At 46.8% G+C, this 26,339-nt stretch overlaps 1 long non-coding RNA gene across 1 annotated transcript in view; it reads left to right on the top strand.

Moving 5' to 3' along the window:
- Positions 1-12,647, top strand: part of LOC130357196 (uncharacterized) — a 45,254-nt gene extending 32,607 nt beyond the window's left edge. Inside the window, exon 3 of the long non-coding RNA XR_008889126.1 lies at positions 12,452-12,647. This is a non-coding gene — a long non-coding RNA (uncharacterized LOC130357196). The remainder of the gene's footprint in view (positions 1-12,451) is intronic.
- The last annotated feature ends 13,692 nt before the right edge of the window (positions 12,648-26,339 follow it).

Here is a 26,339-nt window from a genome sequence, read left to right as displayed (position 1 = left end):
ATTATACTGTATACTGATATATAATCCTGTCAGTAAGTGATGCTGGATGATCACATTATACTGTATACTGATATATAATCCTGTCAGTAGTGATGCTGTATGCTCACATTATACTGTATACTGATATATAATCCTGTCAGTAGTGATGCTGTATGATCACATTATACTGTATACTGATTTATAATCCTGTCAGTAGTGATGCTGTATGATCACATTATACTGTATACTGATGTATAATCCTGTCAGTAAGTGATGCTGTATGCTCACATTATACTGTATACTGATATACAATCCTGTCAGTAAGTGATGCTGTATACTCACATTATACTGTATACTGATATATAATCCTGTCAGTAAGTGATGCTGTATGATCACATTATACTGTATACTGATGTATAATCCTGTCAGTAGTGATGCTGTATGCTCACATTACTGTATACTGATATATAATCCTGTCAGTAAGTGATGCTGTATGCTCACATTATACTGTATACTGATATACAATCCTGTCAGTAAGTGATGCTGTATACTCACATTATACTGTATACTGATATATAATCCTGTCAGTAAGTGATGCTGTATGATCACATTATACTGTATACTGATGTATAATCCTGTCAGTAGTGATGCTGTATGCTCACATTACTGTATACTGATATATAATCCTGTCAGTAAGTGATGCTGTATGATCACATTATACTGTATACTGATATATAATCCTGTCAGTAGTGATGCTGTATGCTCACATTACTGTATACTGATATATAATCCTGTCAGTAAGTGATGCTGGATGATCACATTATACTGTATACTGATATATAATCCTGTCAGTAAGTGATGCTGTATGCTCACATTACTGTATACTGATATATAATCCTGTCAGTAAGTGATGCTGTATGCTCACATTATACTGTATACTGATATACAATCCTGTCAGTAAGTGATGCTGTATGCTCACATTATACTGTATACTGATATATAATCCTGTCAGTAGTGATGCTGTATGCTCACATTATACTGTATACTGATATATAATCCTGTCAGTAAGTGATGCTGTATGCTCACATTACTGTATACTGATATATAATCCTGTCAGTAAGTGATGCTGTATGCTCACATTATACTGTATACTGATATATAATCCTGTCAGTAGTGATGCTGTATGCTCACATTACTGTATACTGATATATAATCCTGTCAGTAGTGATGCTGTATGATCACATTATACTGTATACTGATATATAATCCTGTCAGTAGTGATGCTGTATGATCACATTATACTGTATACTGATATATAATCCTGTCAGTAGTGATGCTGTATGCTCACATTACTGTATACTGATATATAATCCTGTCAGTAGTGATGCTGTATGCTCACATTACTGTATACTGATATATAATCCTGTCAGTAAGTGATGCTGTATGATCACATTACACTGTATATTGATATATAATCCTGTCAGTAGTGATGCTGTATACTGATGTTTTCTATATATTCCTGTCAGTAGTGAAGTCCTGCTCACTATATACTGATGTTTTCTATATTTACCTGTCAGTAGTGAAGTCCTGCTCACTGTATACTGATGTTTTTCATGTACAAGGCTTTGCTGACATTTTTTCCTCTTGAGTAGACACAAGAGTGGACAAAGCCAGACAGGTACATGAGATGGACTCCAGGCTCAAGTCAGAGTCCAAACATTGGGAGAATCCAGGTAAGGCTGGGTTCACACCACGTTTTTCAAATACGGTTACCGTATGCGGTTTTCTGCTAAAAAACGTATGGCAAAAACCGTATACAACCCTATGACTCCAAATTAAAACGTATACGGTTTTTCCCCGTACGGTTCTATCCGTTTGCATCAGTTTTTGCCAACGGTTTTGCTATTTTGTTGGAATTAGTTTTCCAGCAATTTAATAAAGTTACTATTGTTCTATTGAAATTCCAATCTGCGCATGTGTCAACTCCAAAAACGGATTAGAAAAACCGTGTGCAACCGTATCCTGAAATTCTGTGTACGGTTCTCATAGGCAACAATGTTAAAAGAACCGCATACGGTTCGCATACGGTTTTCCAACCGGAGGCAAAAACGTGGTCGACAGCGTTTTTGCCTACGGTTGAAAAATTGGCAAAACCGTATCCGAGGCAAAACGGATGCAACCGTACACAACATTTGGAATATGGTTTACAATGCATTCTCTATGCATACGGTTTCAGATACAGTCGTATACGTTTTTTTGCGGAAAACCGTATACGGTTACCGTATTTGAAAAACGTGGTGTGAACCCAGCCTAAGACAGACTCTGCTGTTACTTAACTATGTAAAGTCACTGGTGTCCTCAGATATCCAACTCTGCCACTGTGAGTAGTCCGGCTGAGCAGAGACATTGAGGACAAGGTACCTGGAGAAGAATTGTCTCCCAAGTGTCATCACTCAGGTCTGTATCAGACGTCCTATGTGATTTCCCTTAGATGTGTTTAGAATCTCATCTGAGAATCAGCCCGGTTGTCTGATGGGTCAGCAGTATATGAGGATCCTAGAGTTCCTCCAAGGAAAGGAAGAGCTTGGCCTTTCCACAAGCTGCCAAATGGAAACCATCTTAGTCCTGCTGCTCTAAAGGGCAAAACTTCTCCAAGAGCCAATGTTCTGCAAAAGGGCTCAGGATAAAGGAACCAGGGAGAAGACTACCAAACCAAATCAGTTTGATGTCAGAAGGACAACCATGGTTGGTGCAAGACTTTCTGGATTCCTGTCAGCCTGAGGAAGGGTGGCATGTGTTATGGACACCTATCTACATGTGCCCATACATCCATCCTCAGCGGAATATCAGAGTGGTCATACAGTCAGGAAAAGGAGTGCTTCACTATTCTGGACCCTGCCGTTAGCATATACTCCCAGGGTGGTAGAGCCATTGTGGTAGTGGCTGTTCTTCATCTTCAGGGGATCCATGTGGTGCCGTACCCGGGCACCTGACTCCGGCTGTTTTTTTTCACTGAAGAAGTCACATTCTACAAACAGTCTGAGAGATTTCCAGGAGAAAGTTCAGTCTGTCTGGACAGGAATCTCCATTATTTTTCCTCCCCGCTTGGGCTGTCAGTCGCACATGTAGGAGTCTCAGATTGTGGCTTTCCAAAAGAAAATCTCCCAATAGGTTGTAGCTTTTGACCTACAGATGTGGTCCTGCTCACAACAGATGCCTCTGAATCAGATTAAGGAGCTTACATGTTGGATCTTTGAGTCCAGAGGAGCTGGACACATAAAGAATATCAGATGTCAGCCAACCTGAGGAAGATGGGGCCAGTGAACTTGGGTATTTTGGCTACTCTTTAACCCAGTGCCCCGTATCCCAGCGGTCCCAGCAGGCACTCTGAATATCCAGGCGGATCATCCGAGCAGAACTATTCTATGTTCAAGCAGAGGTCCCTCACTGAAGTATACCTCTGCCAAATAGTCAGCAGGAGAGGTCTACCTGATTACGACATGAGGGCTACCATAGAAAACTGGAAGGTTGCTAAATTTGCTTCTCTGAATTGCAGAAACCAACCAGACATCTTGGATGCACTGACAGTATCATAGAGAGGCCTCTACATCTATCTATTTCAGCCTCCAGTCATAAGGAAGATCCTGATGGACAAGCCAGACATGATCCTAATAGCCCCATACTGGCCAAGACGGGGTTTGTTTTCCCTCCTGTTACAGTTGAAGGAAATTTCCTCCCCACAGGGACCTGCTGACACAGAATGGGTCCTTCATCCACAGCCGGACCTGTTGCCTTTGACTGTGTGGAGTCTGAGAAGGATAGATTCCATATGGTGGGCTCATTGGAGGAGGTGATATCTATTCGTCTTTTCAGCCGAAAGAGAATCCTTAAAGGCGCTCTACACGACACTCTAGAGAAAGTTCACGTTCTGGAGGAGGATCTAAAAGAGGCTCCATTTGCAGTTGTTTTGCATTTCCTCCAAAATGGATTTGAAAAAAGCCTGTGAGCGAATACATTGAGGCTCCATGTCTCAATAAATTCCTTCACAGCAGATTGGCGGTCATCCAGTCATCACTTGATTCTTCACAGCACTAAGGCAGGTCAGACCAGTCATGGGTATTCCTCAGACCTGTCGTAGGTCTTCCTCAGACCAGTCGTATGTCTTCCTCCGGTGGTGGTGTCTAAGCCTCTCCCGAGTAAGTCGACCTGAAGTGATTGTCCTACAAGTTCTTTCCTGATTGCGATAACATTCTCACACAGGTTGGGATAAAATACAAGCGTTCTCCTCATGAGATCCCTTTATAAGATTTGTACCAGAGGGAGTCCTGCTGAAGGTGTCATCTGAGATGACATCATCAGGGAATTCCCTTGCTGAAGTTCTTACTGGATCCACTGTTGAGGAGGGAGAGTTCTTCACCATCTGGATGGGTCTACAGCACTAATCTGCTACCACAATAGAACCAAGACATTCAGGGTGGAAGAGAATCTGTTCGTACAGTTGCCGGTGTGGTAAAGGGAAGAAAGGTGTCTAAAGCTACCTTGGTGGAATGGCTTAAGTCTACGATTCTGAACGCCAGTGAGATTACAGGAGTTGGGCCACCAGATTCCATCATAGCTCAATCTACACTCTAGACAACCAAAGCTGGGGTCCAGCCTCTGGCATGTCGGTGCTCTATGCCGTGTTCAATTAAGTATCCCCCCCTTATGTTGCTATACAGCTCCCTTCTGTGCTGCCTGAAGACGAAATGGAAGGAAAATTTGTACTTACCGTAATTTTGCTTTCCATGAGTCTGAAGGCAGCACATACAAACCCTCCCTACTATAGGTCATCTTTTTGCATCAGAACTGAGTCTATTCAATAACACAAGTGGATGAGGTTCTGATGGATATTTATAGCCAGGCTTGGCCTGAGGCTTGTTAATTCTCTTAATTGTTTGCTAGGTGGGTGGTCCTGGGATAAACTGAAAGGAGCTTTTAACCCCTTCTGTGCTGCCTTCAGACTCATGGAAAGTACAAATTTTCCCTATAATACTGCTCCTATAAACAAGAATATAACTACTATAATACTGCCTCCTATAAACAAGAATATAACTACTATAATACTGCTCCTATATACGAGAATATAACTACTATAATACTGCCACCTATACACAAGAATAAAACTATAATACTGTATCCCATTAAAAAGCCAGATGTGGAGGCCTCACCTTTCCCTTCTGTCCCTCTAGGTCATTGTTACTGTTGTGGTAAGGTGGATCCACTAACCTGTGAGGATGATGGCGTGGATCATACCAGGGAGCAGAGTCTAAGGTGCCGCTGGTTTTCACCAGAGCCCTGCCGCAAAGCATGATGGACTTGCTGCGGCAGGCGGCACCCAGGTCGCTACCCCTGGTACAACCCCTCCACACAGGCTGCCAAGGTGTAGCGTGGCACAGGAATGTAGAGGCACAGACAGTCAGGAGTGGCAGGAGGTCAGGGCTGGCTGCTATGAAGCAAGGTCAAGTCACAAAGCAAGAAGGTCAGAAGGCAGGCGGCACAGGAGCAACTTCAGAATATAACTACACCAAAAGAAGAAGATACCAGTAAACTAATTTGAATACAAAAAATAGTGGGTAAGCTTTATTAAAGTGCATAATAAAATCATACATAAAATACAAGGTACTATACAGATGAAGGCTACAGAAGAAAGGTAGTGATACTAGATCCACAATGGTAGACAATACAGACGGCAGGGATACAGTCCACAGATGTCAGATTGCAACATGCCCATAAGTAATAAAAAATAAATAGTATAACATACATATAATGGATGTGTAAAGCTGATAGATGTCCTCAAAAAGGCTATAGGTAAAGTGCAAATAACAAATAGTAAGGCACCTAGCCCTATTCAGAGGTTAGTCAGCAGCAATAGATAAGAGCATGAAGGACAGCATAAAATAACATAACAAATACCTGCCATACACCAAAAGGGGAGATCACTACCTGTACCCCAACGCGCGTTTCGCGTATGGGCTTCGTCAGGGGGCGTGTCTAATGTTAAAGAGCGTCCCTATTTATAGTGATCCTCTAAATATTATTGGTTAGGGTAAGGTAGAGGGGCGGCTGTTACAGCCAATGGTGGTGAGTGTATTATAAACTAACCTACTTGTAGATGCGCATCGGTTCAGACAGCCTAAGTGATAGGACATGCACCGCCTGTGGCGCTGGTGCCCGCCGCTCGGCGGGTGACGTCACTTCCTCCAGCGCCACATCCGGTGCGGCTCCCGATCACCTGACCCACACGTCATCGAGCCGGAGTCACATGACCGATGCACCACAGCGTCCCATGGCGCACCGAAACCATGAGATCCCGCTACTGCCCGACGATGGATGAGTCAACTTCAGAATATGTAGCAAGGGGTCAGATACATGGCGAGGCAAGACACAGGTAAACGCTTTCTCTGAGGCAAACTAGGCACAAAGATATAGGGTCAAACTACACTAGCACCAATAAATGGTGTGCTGGCCCTTTAAATTTTACAGAGTCGGCACGTGCGCCATAGGAGGTGGGGGCAGGCGTGCTGGCAGACACAGAGTGCAGAGGAGGCAGAGCAATGAGCAGGTGAGGGGAGATTCGACGGACACGAGTGTTCGCATCGCGGGATGCGAACCACAGCGGTGTCAGCAGCAGGCAGAGGGATGCGCTTGTGGTCAGCAAGTCTGACCCACCCCTTAGGTCTCCCCCTCTTTTTGGGCCGTAGGAACCGATGAATCAGACGATGGTCCGGTATGTTCTCTTCAGCTTTTTCCTCTGACGATCTTGATGGGCAAAATCTTCTTAACTTCAAAGATGTCAGAGGAATCAGAGACAGGAGTGGAAGGGACATCCCCATGAGAAAAGCGATTAAGAATAAGGGGTTTGAGGAGAGAGACGTGAAATGAGTTCTGAACACGTAGAGATGGAGGCAGGTGGAGTTTGTAAGACACAGTATTAATGGGTTTCATGACTTCGAAAGGGCCAAGGAAGCGGGGACCCAATTTGTAGATGGGAATTTTTAAAGGAATATACTTGGCGGATAACCAGACTTTGTCACCAGGTGAAAAGATCGGAGGAGGTCTTCTCTTCTTGTCAGCCAGTGACTTCATGCGGGTGGATGCAAGAATTAAATGGGCACTGTCAGATACAAAAACTTTTGATATATTGTAAAGTATGTATAACCAATCAGTTCTGCAATTGCTTTCATTAGAAAATTTTCAGTATTTCATACTGAAAAAGCCAGTCAAACAACTGCCCCCCCCTGCCTGCTTGGACACATACTAGTCCTGCTGTGTCCATGCGTCATCACCTATGTCATGGACACACTTCCTTGATTGACAGCTGTGAGCACAGGGCTCACACCTGGAGGAAAAATTCTCCCACTATCAGCTTGTGTTCCGCTACTGTCAGTGAGGACAAGCTGGGAGTTGTAGTTTTGCTAATGCTAGGGGAGATGTGAGCAGACAGCATACTGAGGGAGGGGGCGGAGACCTGCACAGTGAGGCCACGCCCCCTCCCTTTCAGAGGAATTCAGAATAGTGAGCTCAATTAAAAGTGTAATAAAAAAACAAATAAAGGTGCTAGACACATATAAATTAAATGCACATGGTCAGGATTAGTGTTACGCCGAGCGCTCCGGGTCCCTGCTCCTCCCCTGAGCGCTCACGGCGTCTCTCTCCCTGCAGCGCCCCGGTCAGACCCGCTGACCGAGAGCGCTGCACTGACATTGCCGGCGGGGATGCGATTCGCATAGCGGGACGCGCTCGCTCGCGAATCGCATCCCAAGTCCCACTCCCCGGTCCCACTTACCCGTCCCGGTCCCCGGCTGTCATGTGCTGGCGCGCGCGGCTCCGCTCTCTAGGGCGAGCGCGCGCCAGCTCTCTGAGACTTAAAGGGCCAGTGCACCAATGATTGGTGCCTGGCCCAATTAGCCTAATTGGCTTCCACCTGCTCCCTGGCTATATCACCTCACTTCCCCTGCACTCCCTTGCCGGATCTTGTTGCCTTGTGCCAGTGAAAGCGTTTAGTGTTGTCCAAAGCCTGTGTTACCTGATCTCCTGCTATCCATATTGACTACGAACCTTGCCGCCTGCCCCGACCTTCTGCTACGTCTGACCTTGCCTCTGCCTAGTCCTTCTGTCCCACGCCTTCTCAGCAGTCAGCGAGGTTGAGCCGTTGCTAGTGGATACGACCTGGTTGCTACCGCCACAGTAAGACCATCCCGCTTTGCGGCGGGCTCTGGTGAACACCAGTAGCCTCTTAGAACCGGTCCACCGGCACGGTCCACGCCAATCCCTCGCTGACACAGTGGATCCACAACCTGTAAGCCGAATCGTGACAATTAGGTACTGAGTGAGGTAGAGGAAGAGGAGGACGGCCGTAGACAATAAAGAATGAGGGCACTTTAGTAGCTTCAGAGTCCCGGTGGTTATACGAAAACTCAGCCCAAGGAAACAGGTTGGCCCAATCGTCTTGCCGAGCAGAAACAAAGTGACGTGATAATCTCCGAGTAACTGATTCACCCTCTCTACCTGTCCGTTGGAGTGGGGATGGTATGCAGAAGAGACGTCAAGCTTGATCTTGAGAGGAGAGCAGAGGGCCTGACAGAATTTGGAAACAAACTGAACCCCACGATCAGAGACAATGTGAGATGGTAAGCCATGCAAATGAAAGATATGCCGAAGGAATTGATCCGCAAGCTGTGGAGCAGAAGGAAGTCCAGGGAGGGGTACAAAAGAAGCCATCTTGGAAAAAGATCACGACACGACCACCCAAATGACTGTGTTGTTGCAGGAGGGAGGCAGATTGGTAACAAAATCCATAGGGCACTATCCCAGGGCACTCTGGGATAGGCAAAGGAAGTAAAAGTCCAGCAGACTTGAGCCGAGGAGTCTTGTCACAGGCACAGGTCATACAGGAACGTACAAAATCAGTGACATCACGCTCCAGATCCGGCCACCAGTAATGTCCGGTCATCAATTGAATGGACTTCCGTACTCCAGCATGTCCAGCTAATAAAGAAGAATGGCCCCAATACAACACTTTGCGTCTCAGACGAGTAGCCACAAAAGACTTACCTGGAGGAACTTGCTGAAGAACAACTGGCGCCACAGTAATCATCCGTTCAGGAGGAACAATATGACGAGGAGTAGAGTCAAGACCTTTTACATCAGAAGCTCTAGAGAGAGCATCAGCTCTAACATTCTTGTCCGCAGGCCGAAAGTGAATAAAGAAGTTAAACCAGAAAAAGAAAAGAGACCATCTGGCCTGCCGGGGATTGAGACGCTCTGCAGACTAAAGATATAAAAGATTTTTATGGTCCGTGTAGATACTGACAGGATGAGTAAGTAGATCCTTCCAATAAGTGACGCCACTCTTCTTAGGCGAGCTTAATGAGGCCATGAGTTCCCGGTCTCCAACAGAATAGTTCCTCTCAGCAGGTGAGAACATCTTAGAAAAGAAACCACAAGTCACCATTTTACCCCTGGAGGACTTTTGAGTTAAGACAGCGCCGGCTCCTACTGATGAGGCATCTACTTCAAGATAGAGCAGCTTTTCAGGGTCAGGTCTAGACAGAACAGGTGCAGAAGCGAAAGCAGACTTCAATTGGGTAAATTACTCTTCTGCTTCTGTGGACCAAGACTTGGGATTACTGTTTTTCTTGGTGAGAGCCACAATCGGAGCAATCAAGGAGGAGAAATATGGAATGAATTGTCTCTAATAATTGGCGAATGCCAGAAAACGTTGTATGGCCCGAATTGAGTACCGAATACAACTTGACTGGATCCATCTGGAGGCCTTGGCTAGAGACAATGTAACCCAGGAACAGAAGACTCGTCTTTTCAGAGAGACATTTCTCGAGTTTGGCAAAAAGATCATTATTTCGCAGGTGACGTAAGACCTGGCACACATCAGTGCGATGCGCCTCCAAGTTGGGAGAGAAGATCAAGATGTCATCAAGATAAAACACGACACACATGTAAAGAAGATCCCGGAATATGTAATTTACAAATTCTTGGAATTCTTGGAGTCCAAACGGCATCACTAAGTACTCAAAGTGTCCATCACATGTATTAAAAGTCGTCTTCCACTCGTCTCCCTCTCGAATCCTGATTAAATTATAAGCTCCTCGCAGTTTCAATTTGGTGCAGAACTTTGTGCATACAGTCAAAGAGCTCAGAAATGAGAGGTAAAGGATACCGGTTCTTGATGGAAATTTTATTAAGACCACAATAGTCAATGCAGGGGCAAAGAGAGCTGTCTTCCACGAAAAAGAATCCAGATTCGGCAGGAGAGGAGGATTTCCGGATAAAACCTTTCTGGAGGTTCTCCTTAATATACTGAGACATAGCTTGAGTTTCTGGCACCGAGAGAGGGTAGATTCTTCCCCGGGGAGGTGTGGTACCAGGCAAAAGCTCAATAGGACAATCCTAGGGTCGATGTGGAGGAAGACTTTCGGCTTGTTTCTTGCAAAACACATCAGCAAAGTCCTGATAAGGAGAGGGAAGACCCATCAGAGTAGAAGGTGAAGGAAGAGAACGCTTCAATTGTGGTGCCAACAGGCAGTGTTTCTGACAGCCTTGACCCCAGCGAGAAATTTATCCAGTTTGCCAATTGAGAACCAGTGCGTGAAGTTGAAACCAATGTAAACCCAAGAGAATCACAGAAGTACAAAAAGGAAGCACATAGAACATGATCTTCTCCTTGTGTAAAACCCCCACGTGCATGGTCAAAGGATCTGTGCGGTATTGTACTGCGAAGATCAAACTTTCACAGTTGATGGAGGAAATGTATAGGGGTTTGCAGAGCCGTGACCCAGGACGATACTTGTGGACCAAGGATGCATTGATGAAATTCCCTGCAGAACCAGAGTTCAAGAAAGCAGAGGCATGAAACGAAGTCCCAGAAGAGGTGTAGATTTGGACCGGTATAGACAAATGAGGAGAGGAGATATTCTCACCTAGGGACGCCTCTCCAATGTGCCCAAGGTGCGCGCGTTTCCCGGATGAGAAGGACGAAGAGGACAGTCTTTGAGGAAATGTTCCGGACTGGCACAATAAAGGTAAAGATTTTCCTCACGTCGGCGAGACCTCTCATGCAGTGACAGGTGAACACGGTCCACTTGCATAGCTTCTTCAGCAGGAGGTATGACAGGTGACAGAGGAGTCCGCTGGAACACCGGTGCCAGTCGAGGGAAACAAGTACGAGCAGGTTCACGCTCAAGACAAATTTCCTCTTGCCTCTCTGTGAAGCGCACATAAATTCGAGTGGACAGGAGAATGAGCTCACTTAAGGTAGAAGGAGGATCCCGTGTGGCCAAAGCATCTTTGACCCTGCTGGGAAGACCCTGTTTGAAGGTGGCACAAAGGGCTGCATTATACCAATCAAGTTCAGAAGCCAGGGTATGAAATTTGACTGCATACTCACCAACAGAAGAATCTGGAAGAGGTTCAGAAGCGCAGTTTCTGCAGAGGAAGACTGAGCAGGCTCTTCAAAGATGCTGCGGAATTAAGCGAGGAAAGCTTGCAGGTTGGTAGTCACCGGGTTGCTTCTGTCCCAAAGAGGAGTGGCCCAGGCCAGTACCTTACTAGAGAGCAGACTAACCACGAAGGCCACCTTGGCACGCTCCGTCGGAAACTGATCGGCCATCAGTTTGACATGTATGGAGCACTGGGTCACGAATCCCCTGCACAATTTAGGCTCTCCTTCATACTTCGTCAGCAGGGATAAACGAAGTTTGGGACTGAGGGATGCTGCGGACACCAGAGGAACCACTGGAGCTGGTTGCGACAGTTGCTGCTGTTGAAGTTTCTGCTGCTGGACTGTAAGGAGCCGCTGCATCATTGCGGACAGTTGATTCAGCTGCTGCGCTTGTTGCGCAACTTGTTGGGACTGCTGGGGCATAATAGAAGAGAGGTCTGGAACATCCGGCAGAGGCACCCTGGCGGGATCCATGGCCGGATCTTACTGTTATGGCTCTGGTAACGTGGCTCCACTGACCTGTGAGAATGATGGCGCGTGGACCGTACCAGGGAGTGGACTCTAAGGTGCCGCTGGTTTTCATCAGAGCCCGCCGCAAAGTGGGATGGATTTGCTGCGGCAGGCGGCACCCAGGTTGCTACCCCTGGTACGACTCGTCCCCCTCAGGCAGCCGAGGTATAATGTGGCACAGGGAGGTAGAGGCACAGACAGAGTCAGGACTGGCAGGTCAGGGCTGGCGGCAATGAAGCAAGGTCAGGTCACAAAGCAAGAAGGTCAGAAGGCAGGCAGCACAGGAGCAAGGTCAGAATAACTAGCAAGAAGTCAGATACACTGCGAGGCAAGACACAGGTAAACGCTTTCTCTTAGGCAAACAAGGCACAAAGATCTGGCAAGGATTATAGAAAGTGCGGGGTTATATAGGGTCAAAGTACACTAGCACCAATTAATGGTGCACTGGCCCTTTATATTTTACAGAGCCGGCACGCGCGGAGAGCAGAGGAGGCAGAGCAGCGAGCAGGTGAAGGGAGACACAACGAACCCGCAGCGGCGCCAGCAGCAGACAGAGGGATGCGCTTGCGGTCAGCAAGTCTGACCGCAGCGCTAACTGTAACAGTCATGCATCCATCACTGTGCTGGCCCTGGAGCCTCCAGTAGAGGTGGTGGTGGGCTGTCATTACATCCTCTCTTTTTCTTGCAGTTTGTTTGGATGTTTCCTGTGCTGTAAATAGATTTGTGCTGACTGATAAATGATGAAACTTCACAATAAGCCTGACCCCCCCTATCTGTTACAACAGGATGAGTCCCTCACTATGTACCGCCATCACATTTACATAAATCATTAAAAAGAAACACTCAATGATCTGTCAGATCCAGTGCAGACATCTATACTGGTGACTAGTATACAGTGCAGACATCTATACTGGTGACTAGTATACAGTGCAGACATCTATACTGGTGACTAGTATACAGTGCAGACATCTATACTGGTGACTAGTATACAGTGCAGACATCTATACTGGTGACTAGTATACAGTGCAGACATCTATACTGGTGACTAGTATACAGTGCAGACATCTATACTGGTGACTAGTATACAGTGCAGACATCTATACTGGTGAATAGTATACAGTGCAGACATCTATACTGGTGACTAGTATACAGTGCAGACATCTATACTGGTGACTAGTATACAGTGCAGACATCTATACTGGTGACTAGTATACAGTGCAGACATCTATACTGGTGACTAGTATACAGTGCAGACATCTATACTGGTGACTAGTATACAGTGCAGACATCTATACTGGTGAATAGTATACAGTGCAGACATCTATACTGGTGACTAGTATACAGTGCAGACATCTATACTGGTGAATAGTATACAGTGCAGACATCTATACTGGTGACTAGTATACAGTGCAGACATCTATACTGGTGACTAGTATACAGTGCAGACATCTATACTGGTGACTAGTATACAGTGCAGACATCTATACTGGTGAATAGTATACAGTGCAGACATCTATACTGGTGAATAGTATACAGTGCAGACATCTATACTGGTGACTAGTATACAGTGCAGACATCTATACTGGTGACTAGTATACAGTGCAGACATCTATACTGGTGACTAGTATACAGTGCAGACATCTATACTGGTGAATAGTATACAGTGCAGACATCTATACTGGTGACTAGTATACAGTGCAGACATCTATACTGGTGAATAGTATACAGTGCAGACATCTATACTGGTGACTAGTATACAGTGCAGACATCTATACTGGTGACTAGTATACAGTGCAGACATCTATACTGGTGACTAGTATACAGTGCAGACATCTATACTGGTGACTAGTATACAGTGCAGACATCTATACTGGTGACTAGTATACAGTGCAGACATCTATACTGGTGAATAGTATACAGTGCAGACATCTATACTGGTGACTAGTATACAGTGCAGACATCTATACTGGTGACTAGTATACAGTGCAGACATCTATACTGGTGACTAGTATACAGTGCAGACATCTATACTGGTGAATAGTATACAGTGCAGACATCTATACTGGTGAATTGTATACAGTGCAGACATCTATACTGGTGAATAGTATACAGTGCAGACACCTATACTGGTGACTAGTATACAGTGCAGACATCTATACTGGTGACTAGTATACAGTGCAGACATCTATACTGGTGAATAGTATACAGTGAAGACATCTATACTGGTGAATTGTATACAGTGCAGACATCTATACTGGTGAATAGTATACAGTGCAGACATCTATACTGGTGAATAGTATACAGTGCAGACATCTATACTGGTGAATAGTATACAGTGCAGACATCTATACTGGTGAATAGTATACAGTGCAGACATCTATACTGGTGAATAGTATACAGTGCAGACACCTATACTGGTGACTAGTATACAGTGCAGACATCTATACTGGTGACTAGTATACAGTGCAGACCTTTTAATGGGGTAAAGGTTATTCTCTTTTCCTATACTTTATTATAGTCTATATGTTACTTTATAGAGACTGCTTTTATATCCTTGCTTTGTACATATCATATAATGTATGTGATAGCCTGGGGGATGTAGGGTATGGGGAGTGTAGCTGTGCAGTAATTAAAGGGTGCTTATTAACCCTTGCTATTCGTGACACCAGGGTGAGGGCTCCTCAATAACGCTTTTCCTACCGCCACCCTTCCCAAGAGCGATAGGGAGGTAGATAATAAGAATAGATTGCCCACAACTAGAGAGTTTATGAAACAGTATTAACTTTTACTGAAGGTTTTCTGCAAGCTTCAATAACATAACAGTCTCTAAGCATAACAATGGCTTTCCTTGGAGATTGACAGAGGTTGGGACTTTAGCATTTAGAGTCTTTTAGTCTATTGCGCTGCTCCACTGGATTTAGGGATTAGTTGCGGTCCAGTAGTCACGCTAGCATTAGCGGGGATTTAGATTTGAACTCACGATATTTGGTTTTGCTGAGGCCGTAGGTCTTGAGGCCTAGCGTGTCTTTGAAAGTTGCGTAGCACCGTCCTGTTAGTCCGGCATCCATGAGAGCAGCAACCCAAAAGAGCGATAATTGGACGCAGCTCCCTTATATGGGCAGGGTCTGGACTAATGCTAATTGGTCCATACTGATGTCAATCACCATTACAGAGATTTGTGGGTAACACGTGACCCAAGGACCTCCTAAGGTCCTACAACATACCATAGAGGTTATTAGCATGGTCACATGACCGATGGTCCTGTGACGCTGAACAAGGTAAGTACTATACATTACTATACAATATATTTATATATATAAAACTCAATGAGTGTATATGTGTGTGTGTATTTACGTATGTGTGTGTGTGTATGTATGAATGTATATATGTATATATATATTATGTATGTGTGTATGTTCCAGCATCACGTCCAAACGGCTAAAGATATTAACATGAAACTTGGCCACATGTTACTTATATGTCAACAACAAACATAGGATAGGTGATTTAACCCTTACTCACCCCCATTTGCCAGGGGCGGGGTTTTTGTTTAACCCCTTAAGGACTGAGCCCTTTTTCGCAATTCTGACCACCGTCGCTTTATGAATTAATAACGCGAAAACGCTTTTACCAAATATTCTGATTCTGAGATTGTTTTTTCGTGACATATTCTACTTTATTTTGGTGGTAAATTTTCGGCGTTACTTGCATCCTTTTTTGGTGAAAAATCCCCAAATTTCATGAAAATTTTGCATTTTTCAAACTTTGAAGCTCTCTAGTTGTAAGGAAAATGGATATTCACAATAAATGTTATTTTTCTTCACAAATACAATATGTCCACTTTATGTTGGCATCATAAAATGGACATATTTTAGCTTTTTAAAAAAATTAGAGGGCTTCAATGTAGAGCAGCAATTTTCAAAAAATTCATGAAAATTGCTAAATCTGAAGGGACAGATGTTACAGAACTACAACTCCCAGCATGCCTGGGCAGTCTAGGCATGCTGAGAGTTGTAGTTTGGCAACATCTGGAGGGCTACCATTTGGGCAACACTGTAACAGTGGTCTCCAAACTGTGACCCTTCAGATGTTGCAAAACTAGCATGCCCAGATACCCTACCTGAGTCAGTATCCAGCAGTCTCCAGCGAAGATCCCGGGTCCCCAGGCATCTTTTCTTGCAGGTACGGCCTCCATCTTCTTCCCACGATCCCCTCGACATCCAGGGGCGGGCAGAATGGGGGTTGCCATGGCAACCCCCTGTCCTGCGCTGCCATTGGTCAGAACTCCGTTCTGCTAATAGCAGGGGATAGGAGGAGATCGCAGCTCTGCGACCTCACTCCTATCCCTTAGGCTGATCAGGGCTGTCGCTGACAACTCACCAGAGACCCGATCAGCCCGGAATTGGAGAAAATCGCATGTCTGAATTGACATGCGATTTTCTCCGATCGCCGACGTGTGTAAGTGTTACTTATATGTCCACTTAAAATATGGGATGGTTAATTTAACCCTTATCTACCCCCATTTGTGAGGGTCGGGTTTTTTGTTTAAAGTCCCATGCAAATCAATGGGAAATGTATGTTCCCACATAACTTCGGTACGGCTGGACATATTTCAATACCTGGTACACATATTACGGGTCGGGATAGGAGATCGAGATAGGAGGTCGAGATATGAGGACGAGATAGGAGGTCGGGATAGGAGGTCGGGATAGGAGGTCGGGATAGGAAGTCGGGATAGGAAGTCGGGATAGGAGGACGGGATAGGAGGACGGGATAGGAGGACGGGATAGGAGGACGGGATAGGAGGACGGGATAGGAGGACGGCATAGGAGGATGGGATAGGAGGTCGGGATAGGAGGATGGGATAGGAGGTCGGGATAGGAGGTTGGGATAGGAGGTCGGGATAGGAGGTCGGGATAGGAGGTCGGGATAGGAGGTCGAGATAGGAGGTCGAGATAGGAGGTCGAGATTGGAGAACGGGATAGGAGGACGGGATAGGAGGACGGGATAGGAGGACGGGATAGGAGGACGGGATAGGAGGACGGGATAGGAGAACGGGATAGGAGGACGGGATAGGAGGTCGGGATAGGAGGATAGGAGGTCGGGATACGAGGTTGAGATAGGAGGATGGGATAGGAGGTCGGGATAGGAGGTCAAGATAGGAGGACGGGATAGGAGGTCGGGATATGAGGTCGAGATAGGAGGATGGGATATGAGGAAGGAATATAAGGTTGGAATAGGAGGTCGGGATAGGAGGTCGGGATAGGAGGTCGAGATAGGAGGTCGAGATTGGAGAACGGCATAGGAGGAAGGGATAGGAGGATGGTATAGGAGGTCGAGATAGGAGATCGAGATAGGAGGACGGGATATGAGTATGGGATAGGTGGTCGAGATAGGAGGTCGGGTTAGGATGTCGGGATAGGAGGTCGAGATTGGAGGTCGAGATTGGAGGTTGGGATAGGAGGTCGAGATAGGAGGTCGAGATAGGAGGTCGAGATAGGAGGACGAGATAGGAGGACAGAATAGGAGGTCGGGATAGGAGGTCAGTATAGGAGGTCAGGATAGGAGGTCGAGATAGGAGGATGGGATATGAGGACGGGATAGGAGGTCGAGATAGGAGGATGGGATAGGAGTACGGCGTAGGAGGTCGGGATATAAGGACGGGATAGGAGGTCGGGATAGGAGGTCGAGATAGGAGGTCGGGATAGGAGATCGGGATAGGAGGTCGGGATAAGAGTTCGAGATAGGAGGTCAAGATAGGAGGTCGGGATAGGAGGTTGAGATGGGAGGACCGGATAGGAGGTCGGTATAGGAGGTTGAGATAGGAGGACGGGATAGGAGGTTGGGATAGGAGGTCAAGATAGGAGGACAGAATAGGAGGTCGGGATAGGAGGTCAGGATAGGAGGTCGAGATAGGAGGATGGGATATGAGGACGGGATAGGAGGTCGGGATAGGAGGATGGGATAGGAGTACGGCATAGAAGGTCGGGATATGAGGACGGGATAGGAGGTTGGGATCGGAGGTCGAGATAGGAGGTCGGGATAGGAGGTCAGTATAGGAGGTCGGGATAGGAGGTCGGGATAAGAGTTCGAGATAGGAGGTCAAGATAGGAGATCGGGATAGGAGATCAGGATAGGAGGACGGGATAGGAGGTCGGTATAGGAGGTTGAGATAGGAGGACGGGATAGGAGGTTGGGATAGGAGGACGGAATAGAAGGTCGGAATAGGAGGTCGAGATAGGAGGTCGACATAGGAGGACGGGATATGAGGAAGGGATATGAGGTCGGGATAGGAGGTCGAGATAGGAGGTCAAGATTGGAGTATGGGATAGGAGGTCGTGATAGGAGGTCGTGATAGGAGGTCGAGATAGGAGGACGGGATAGGAGGTCGGGATAGGAGGTCGGGATAGGAGGTCGAGATAGGAGGTCGAGATAGGAGGTCGAGATAGGAGGTCGGGATAGGAGGTCGGGATAGGAGGACGGGATAGGAGGACAGGATAGGAGGTTGGGATATGAGGACGGGATAGGACGTTGGGATATGAGGACGGGATGGGAGGTCAGGATAGGAGGTCGGGATATGAGGTCGGGATATGGGGTTGGGATATGACAATAATATGAGGATGGGATATGAAGTCAAAAGCTTCCTCCTTTGTTTATTTTCCTCCCCAAAAAGGATTAGGAAGGAAAAAACGGGCAACGCCGGGTACTCAGCTAGTATATATAATTATTAAATATATACATTTATTATTATTAAAGATAGACTTGAGGAGAGGCGACTAGGGGCTGTCCCACCTGTAGAACCCTACCTGAACGTACTTACTCTGACTTTGGGGACCTCTACACTAGGTACGGTATGCAATACGGTACCGGGACACCACATATCACACAATAACTGTGCCTCTCGAGGTCCTGAATTCCTTGCTTGGAATAATGATCTTCAGTTATTGTCCCGTCATGACCGATCACAGTATCTGGCAGATAGCATGATGGTTTATGAGCAGGAGATGGCAACAAAACATGGGCCCAGGACAGGCTGAGGTAATTGTGTATGTTGTGTCCCTGGAACACTGTACCACAATTCGAAAAGCAATTTTTTTCTGCAAATATCAGCACTTCGCGAATATTTAGAATATAGTGATATATTTATAATGTGTGTTTTTTTTTTTTTTGCGAATATGTGAATATGTAAATATTAACGAATATAGGCACTTCAAGGAGAGCACACTGATCCCTCCCTTCCTTTAGGTGAAAGATATAATCGCACATGCGCACTATGCAAATTTCATTGCAAATTTTCGCATGGAACAGACATAGCGAATATGCGAATTTCGCGAACATAGGACGAATATTCGTCCATATATTCGCTAAATATTGTGAATTCGAATATGGCCCCTTCTGCTCATTACTACACCATAACACTGATAGAAGGGGCACAGAGGAGCTGATAATCAGGAGGGACTTGGAGACAAGTGGTTCATGTGTTGTACCTGGAAGCCCTGAGATTTAATTGTACAGGCCTAGGCTTGTCCATTGGTGGCCTGTCAGTGGGCTGGAGGCCACGTGGGTCACAAGGAGTCTGTAGAGTTAGTGCATAGTGGGTCACAAGGAGCCTATAGAGATGAGGCATAGTGGGTCACAAGGAGCCTGTAGAGTTAGTGCATAGTGGGTCACAAGGAGCCTGTAGAGATGAGGCATAGTGGGTCACAAGGAGCCTGTAGAGATGGTATATAGTGGGTCACAAGGAGCGTATAGAGATGGTGCATAGTGGGTCACAAGGAGCCTGTAGAGATGGTGCATAGTGGGTCACAAGGAGCATGTAGAGATGGTGCATAGTGGGTCACAAGGAGCCTGTAGAGATGGTGCATAGTGGGTCACAAGGAGCCTGTAGAGATGGTGCATAGTGGGTCACAAGGAGCCTGTAGAGATGGTGCATAGTGGGTCACAAGGAGCCTGTAGAGATGGTGCATAGTGGGTCACAAGAAGCATGTAGAGATGGTGCATAGTGGGTCATAAGGAGCCTGTAGAGATGAGGCATAGTGGGTCATAAGAGTATGTAGAGATGGTGCATAGTGGGTCACAAGGAGCATGTAGAGATGGTGCATAGTGGGTCAGAAGGAGCGTGTAGAGATGGTGCATAGTGATTTACAAGGAGCCTGTAGAGATGGTGCATAGTGATTTACAAGGAGCCTGTAGAGATGAGGCATAGTGGGTCACAAGGAGCCTGTCGAGATGGTGCATAGTGGGTCACAAGGAGCCTGTCGAGATGGTGCATAGTGGGTCATAAGAGTGTGTAGAGATGGTGCATAGTGGGTCACAAGGAGTTTGTAGAGATGGTGCATAGTGGGTCAGAAGGAGCGTGTAGAGATGGTGCATAGTGGGTCAGAAGGAGCCTGTAGAGATGGTGCATAGTGGGTCACAAGGAGCATGTAGAGATGGTGCATAGTGGGTCATAAGAGTGTGTAGAGATGGTGCATAGTGGATCACAAGGAGTTTGTAGAGATGGTGCATAGTGGGTCAGAAGGAGCGTGTAGAGATTGTGCAGTGATTTACAAGGAGCGTATAGAGATGGTGCATAGTGGGTCACAAGGAGCATGTAGAGATGGTGCATAGTGGGTCATAAGAGTGTGTAGAGATGGTGCATAGTGGGTCACAAGGAGTTTGTAGAGATGGTGCATAGTGGGTTAGAAGGAGCGTGTAGAGATTGTGCATAGTGATTTACAAGGAGCGTATAGAGATGGTGCATAGTGGGTCACAAGGAGCCTGTAGAGATGGTGCATAGTGGGTCATAAGAGTGTGTAGAGATGGTGCATAGTGGGTCACAAGGAGCATGTAGAGATGGTACATAGTGGGTCACAAGGAGCCTGTAGAGATGGTGCAAAGTGGGTCACAAGGAGCCTGTAGAGATGGTATATAGTGGGTCATAAGGGTGTGTAGAGATGGTGCATAGTGGGTCACAAGGAGTTTGTAGAAATAGTGCATAGTGGGTCCGAAGGAGCGTGTAGAGATTGTGCATAGTGATTTACAATGAGCGTGTAGAGATGGTGCATAGTGGGTCACAAGGAGCCTGTAGAGATGGTGCATAGTGGGTCACAAGGAGCGTGTAGAGATGGTGCATAGTGGGTCACAAGGAGCCTGTAGAGATGGTGCATAGTGGGTCACAAGGAGCGTGTAGAGATGGTGCATAGTGGGTCACAAGGAGCCTGTAGAGATGGTGCATAGTGGGTCACAAGGAGCCTGTAGAGATGGTGCATAGTGGGTCACAAGGAGCCTGTAGACATGGTGCATAGTGGGTCATAAGAGTGTGTAGAGATGGTGCATAGTGGGTCAGAAGGAGCGTGTAGAGATTGTGCATAGTGATTTACAAGGAGCTTATAGAGATTGTGCATAGTAGGTCACAAGGAGCCTGTAGAGATGGTGCGTAGTGATTCACAAGGAGCCTGTGGAGATGGGGTATAGTGGGTCATAAGGAGCCTGTAGAGATGGTGCATAGTGGGTCATAAGGAGCCTGTAGAGATGGTGCATAGTGGGTCATAAGGAGCATCTAGAGATGGTGCATAGGGTCATAAGGAGCCTGTAGAGATTGTGCATAGTAGGTCATAAGGAGCATCTAGAGATGGTGCATAGTGATTCACAAGGAGCCTGTGGAGATGTGGTATAGTGGGTCATAAGGAGCCTGTAGAGATGGTGCATAGTGATTTACAAGGAGCCTGTAGAGATGGTGCATAGTGATTTACAAGGAGCCTGTAGAGATGGTACATAGTGGGTCATAAGGAGCCTGGGGAAATGTGGCATAGTAGGTCACCTTGTGTGCTTTTTGGGGACCAATTAACAGGAGCTGCAGCTGTGTCCTACAATGCATTAAAATTGTCAGCACCCATTGGTCCCCTTTCGTTCACCCATTACTCCATACCTAGGTGTCTTAGTTCTAAACATTTTCAGGAACTCCAAGTTTAGACGGGTGACTACTCCTGAAACATTTCTCCTGAACCCTGAGTCATGGCTCCAGTCTTCTCGAGCCTCAGCATCCAGAGAGTGACGTCTTACTAGATGAAGAGTCTTGCACTGAGTACGTTGTTACTCCATCCCTATATTCTCTGTGACGTATGGAAGGACGCAACAAAAAAAAAACATAAAACCGCAAGGAGCAGAGAGTATAGAGCCTGAGGAGCAGCTGTGAGAATGTTTATGCCAGGCATTCATCTCCTATTACTAACCCGGCTGGCACCGTCTGTGATGTTTGTGGGACTTAAGTCATCGATCTGTCCTAATCATTCACCATATACCAGCATAGGAATTTACAGGAAACAGTCTGAGGCTGAGGGCACACAGACTCCCCCATAGATGGGCACAGTCAGGCAGCCTGGTCCTCCCTCAGAGTCAGATGGGGTTCTATGCTTCTTCTAGACCTTGATGGACCATTTATAGGTATACTCCCATACTGACACTATTTAGGGCATCACTTTCTGGCTGACTTTGTTCATGGAGACGCTGTCAGACATTATTCACACATAGACCCCCCCCCATAGATGGGCACAGTCAGGTAGCCTGGTCTTTTTTCATTGTAAGATGGGGTTTCATGCTTCTTCTGGAACTTGGAGGACCATTATAGTATCACAAAACAGATATGACACAGAATATCTGTAGGCAGTGCTTCTCATGATGGGCGACCTGTTCAGATCTTAAAGGGGTACTCTGCTCCTAAACAACTTATCCCCTATCCTTTGGATAGAGGACAAGATGTTTAGGAGTGGACTACACTTTTAAGGCACCTTAAGGGGATGTGTGTGCCTACCAAAGAAATGTAAAGACAAAATGTGTCTTTACCACGGGGTGTTAGTAAGAATACCTGATTACTTTGTGACGTCAGGGCACCGTTATCCTATACACGGTCTGAGGTTGGGGACAGCTTTTCCTGGACCAGACACGTGGAGTAAATGAACACACCGACGTCAGCTTACGAATAACTGTCTTTACTGAGGAGGTGCAGATGGTAATATACGTAAAGCAGGCTTTAGGTGAGAGTGCAGCGTAACCCCTTGGATGCCCTGTTGCCTTGTGCTTACTCCAAAAAGATTAAAACTGATTTGTGAGACGGAAGTTTGAGTCCTGGTAGCTAGGGTCCTGTCATGGTACTTCCTCCTTGAGAGTAAAACTTGCAGAATGATCAGTTGAGAGATTAGTAGTAGGCCTCTCCTCAGAGCACAAAACACACAGCACACCTGAGCTAAGCTGCTGCTCAGGAGCCACTCTGGGGTGAACTGGGGAAACTCCTCCCCCACTACACTATACAGGGGAAACTTTGGGGGTTCCCATTGGCAGACAGGGTCACATGGGGTTCACTGCTCTCAATTAAAGGTACAGTGACATGGAAAAACATATATACTTATAAAAATAGTGTAATTAATTTAGAAAATATATTATCTGACATTATAATGTAAACACACAGGACAGCTATTGGTGCTGGGACACTAGAAATAGATAAGGGGCTGAATATTTGAACTTTATGAACTATACTGAAAGTTATTTTAGCTTGTGATAACCATTGATTTGTAATTTGATTGTCTATAGCAATGGTCTCAAAGTGTGGCCCCCCAGATGTTGCAAAACTTCAACTCAGCATGCCCAGACAGCCAACGTGTCCCGGCCACAGGCGCTCCCCTGCTGCTATGGGCGCTCCTGCGGTCCGGTGTCCCGGCCGCAGGTGCTTGCCTCTGCCCCCCTCTGGTGCTGTGGTCCGCTCCCCGGACCGTGGGGAATTCCTGTGTCCCCTGCCCCTACTCACCTCTCCACGCTCCTGTGCATTCGGTTTGCCCCTAGAGCACACGCACGCCGGCTCTCTGAGATTTAAAGGGCCAGCGCGCCGGTAATTGTGTCTCTAAGAGCCCTAGAGAAAGCGTTTTCCTGTGTGTTCTGATTATCCGTGTACTGTACCTTCCTGCTAAGATCCTGACCTTGCTCCTATGCCGCCAGCCTCTGACCACCTTGCCATGTCCCTGACCACGGTCCTGTGCCGCCAGCCCTGACCTTTTGCCTGACCTGATTACAAGCCTGCTTTATCCTTCCTGTGCCACGCTATACATCGGCAGCCTGTGCGGACGTGTCATATCAGGGGTAGCGACCCAGCTGCCGCCTGCCGCAGCAGATCCATCCCGCTTTGCAGCAGGCTCTGGTTAATACCAGCGGCACTTTAGACTCTGCTCTCTGGTACGGCCCACGTCATCTTCCACACAGATCCAGCGGATCCACTTCTCCATCACCAGCCATTACAGTAAGATCTGGCCATGGATCCCATCAAGGTGCCTTTGCCAAGTGTCGCAGACCTCTCTGCAATTGTGGCTCAGCAGTCGCAACAGTTGGCTCAGCAGGCCCAACAACTGAACCAGTTATCTGCCATGATGCTCCTCTCCATGCAGCAGCAGCAGCAACAACAGTGGCAACCTTCTCCTGAGTCTTCCTCGGGGACCGCTCCCTCTGTGGCATCCCTAGGTCCCAAACTTTGTCTGTCTATGCCTACCAAGTATGAAGGGGACCCTAAATTGTGCAAGGGATTTGTTACCCAATGCTTCATGCACGTGGAACTCATGGCGGATCAATTTCTGTCTGAACGTGCTAAAGTGGCTTTCGTGGTCAGCCTTCTTTCCGGCAAGGATCTGGCCTGGGCTACTCCTCTCTGGGACAAAGGTGATCATGTGACATCCAATCTACAAGCCTTCTTCTCGGAATCCCGAAGTGTCTTCGAGGAGCCAGCACGGGCGTCTTTGGCCGAAACAGCCATCCTGGACCTCCGCCAAGGGGACTCTTCTGTGGGCAACTATGTGGTCCAATTCGGTATTCTAGCACCTGAGTTGGATTGGAATGATGCAGCCCTGTGTGCTACCTTCAAGAAGGGACTTTCTAGCAGGGTAAAGGATGCTCTAGCCACACGGGACTTACCATCTTCCTTGAGTGAATTGATTCTGCTGGCTAACCGCATAGATGTGCGTTTTGCCAAGAGGCAAGAGGAGCTCCGACAAGAGCACGAACCTGCCCGTACTCGTCGTCTTCCCCGTTTGGCTCCGGTGTTTCAGCGGCCGCCTCAGCCTACGTTCTTTTCTCCTGCCAAGGAGTCCATGCAGTTGAATCATGCTCACCTGTCCCCACAAGAGAGGTCGCGCCAACGGGAAGAGAACCTTTGCCTGTACTGTGCCAGTCCGGAGGATTTTTGAAATAATTGCCATCTTCGGCCTCAGCGTCTGGGAAACGCACGCACCTAGGGCACGTGGGAGAGGTGTCTCTAGGTGCAAATACTTCCTCTCCTCTTTTATACTTACCTGTCCAGCTCTTCACCTCTACCAGATCCTCGCTCCCCGTTTTCTGCCTTTGTGGACTCCGGTTCTGCAGGGAACTTCGTAGATGCCACTCTCGTCTTCATCTACCAGTCTCACAACTCGCAAATCCACTGTACATCTCCTCTATCAACGGGGAGTGCCTGAATTCCACAGTGAAGTTCATCACGGAACCTCTGAGGATGCAAGTGGGTGCTATGCACAAGGAATGGATCAGGTGCTACGTGCTTCCTCACTGTTCTTCTTCGGTACTCCTCGGTCTGCCTTGGCTGCAATGCCACAATCCTGTGCTCAATTGGCGTTCCAGAGAAGTCTCACGTTGGGGCCAGGACTGCCAGAATCTCTGTCTGTTGACAATTCAACTGAAGCATCCCATTCCTTGTCCCTCTCTGCCGGTTCTGCCTACCTCCTATCCAGACTTTGCTGACGTGTTTTGCGAGAAACAAGCGGAGAGTCTTCCACCACATCGACCCTATGATTGTCCAAATAATCTTCTGCTGAGTACTTCCCCTCCTCGGGGAAGAATCTACCCCTTATCGGCCCCAGAGAGAACCTACAGTAAGGTTTTATAAGGAAGTCTTCCTCTCCAGCAGGAGCCAGTTTCTTCTTTGTGTAAAAAAAAAAAACGGATCTCTTTGTCCATGTATTGATTACCGGGGACTCAATAAAATCACCATCAAGAACCGGTATCCTCTCCCACTAATTTCTGAAGTATTCGACCGCCTATGGGGAGCCAAGATCTTCACCAAGTTGCGTGGGGCGTATAACCTAATCAGAATTCGGGAAGGTTATGGGCATTACGAGTACCTTGTGATGTTGTTTGATCTCTGTAACGCCCCGGCCAATTTTCAAGAATTTGTCAATGACATTTTCTGAGATCTCCTTTACACTTACATGGTGGTGTATCTGGACAACATTTAGATCTTCTTGCCCAACTTAGAAGCTCATCGCACTCATGTCAGGTTCTGCTACGCCTTCGGAGCAACCGCCTCTACGCTAAGCTTGAGAAATGCCTTTTCGAGAAATCG

This window comes from Hyla sarda, chromosome 2 (genome assembly GCF_029499605.1).
Source record: "Hyla sarda isolate aHylSar1 chromosome 2, aHylSar1.hap1, whole genome shotgun sequence".
In the NCBI taxonomy this organism is placed as follows: Eukaryota; Metazoa; Chordata; class Amphibia; order Anura; family Hylidae; genus Hyla; species Hyla sarda.
Note: the sequence above shows the minus strand (reverse complement) of the source record. Positions and strands in the feature narration are given on the sequence as shown.